Genomic DNA, 2120 nt, shown 5'->3' on the forward strand with positions numbered 1-2120 from the left:
CTCTCTCTGGAAGGTTTTAGTCTTTTCTTTATCCTTGATTTTAAATTTTACAAGTTTGTCTCTAGGGTTGGGGATTTTTAAAATTCCTCTTGTTTGTGCCGGGTGGGACTTCCCCACCCCAAGAAGAATGGCTCTTACCTCTGATTCCACCTTCTTTTCTACATGTTTTAAAGGGTATGGTCGGGCTTCCCTGGTGGCATAGTGGTTAAGAATCCACCTGCCAATGCAGGGGACATGGGTTCCAGCCCTGGTCTGGGAAGATCCCACATGCCGCGGAGCAACTAAGCCCATGCGCCACAACTACTGAGCCTGCGTGCCACAACTACTGAGCTGGCATGCCACAACTACTGAAGTCCGTGTGCCTAGAGCCCCGCAACAAGAGAAGCCTCCGCAATGAGAAGCCCACACACCGCAACAAAGAGTAGCCCCCGCTCACTGCAACTAGAGAAAGCCCGCGTGCAGCAACAAAGACCCAAAGCAGCCAAAAATATAAATAAATTTATATTTAAAAAAAAGGGTATGGTCCCTTCATTCTGGTTTATCCATCAGTAGAATCCCATGTGCTTTCAATCTTCAAAAATATCTTCAAAATCTCTGGGCTGATTCCCACTCCCACCTTCTTATTATGTTATAGACTTATTCTCTTCTGTGAATTCTGTAATCTCAATGAGATTTGAGGAAGAAGGTAAACATGTATATCCATCTGTCACCTTGACCTAGAAGTTTCACTTCTCTTTCAATATACTCATTACCTGGTTGCTTATACTTCAGAATGTTCAGGTTGTCTAAGTCAACTTACAGTTATTTGTATGAAACTTCACTAGAATATTCTTAGAGGGCAGAACCAGTTTTATTTTACATCATTTTGGTGCATACCTAGAAAAGATGGCTAATTAAAGTTCTTATGCCAGAGTAGAACTAAACAACTTAAATTATTGCTATGGCTTTTTATGCATAATTGCAACATTCTTGAATAAAAACATTGCAAGAAAGGCCCTAAAAAAAGAATAGTGAGATTATAGTTCACCTCGTTCCTTTTTCTACTCTTTTCTTTTCCCTTCTCTTATTTTTTTCTTTTTCCACTTTTCTCTTAAGTGATCACCATCTCTAATTTCTTTCCCCTTCTTTCCTGAGTGGGTATATTTATTTTTGTTCAAATTACTTTTCTCGTGCACTTTTGAAAAGCAGCCTATTAAGTAATGCTAGGGCCCGTAAATCATTGTAGAGTGTCCGTGGAAAGGACCCCAAGATACTTGTTAAAAAGGAATATCAAAGAAGTCTTAAATTCTTTGATCTTTATCTCTGAAAATAGAACTTTTGGTTCTTCATTAATCACTTGGACTACATGTTTCAGTTCTGTACTGTTTCCTTTGCTAGAACTAATAACAAGCTTTTCAAGACCATTATTTAATATTATGTCTTCTAGCCCATGAAATTCTTCTCAAGAATAGAAATAAAAATATGCTTTAATATGAAAGTAATTAATGGCCATGTACTGAAAGCTAAATATGTAATTTGAAAAATTGATTTTATACAACTCAAATATGCTAACTATTATAACACATATTGGAACCATAAATACATCATAGCTTTATTGCTGTTAATCATCATAACTATGCCTATCAATTCTGAAGTGTTTTGTTTTGGTTTTGGTGAAATTTTTGTTTATTCTCTGACCAGTCCAGAAGATTTAGGTATTTTCTAGTCAAACAATGAAAGAGCTTTTAAAAATGTGAACAGAAAGTTTATTTACTGGTATAAAATTTTAAGCAACATTGAAAATTACCCAAGTATGCCTTCAAAAGTTTTGCTTTACAGATCTTAGAAATGGTCTTAAAATGTTAATAATGAACTTATAGTTGAAGTTCCCAACCCTGATGAGACTTAAATTTTCTTTATTAATCTCTGAAGAATTTAATTTACCACAAAAACAATTCTGACAGTTAAATGAACATATAGTCAGAAATATTGCTACTCTCAGCATTAAATACTGGGGACTTTTCCATCCCTGTTAAACTTGCTCTTGTCATTATGTCATTACATGATAAGTACCAAGAAATATGTATTTTAGTAGATCATTTGTTAGTAAATAATATTTTATACAAATGAAACCAAAGGAA

The sequence above is a fragment of the Balaenoptera physalus genome, assembly GCF_965194825.1.
Source record: "Balaenoptera physalus genome assembly, chromosome: 17".
Classification (NCBI taxonomy): domain Eukaryota; kingdom Metazoa; phylum Chordata; class Mammalia; order Artiodactyla; family Balaenopteridae; genus Balaenoptera; species Balaenoptera physalus.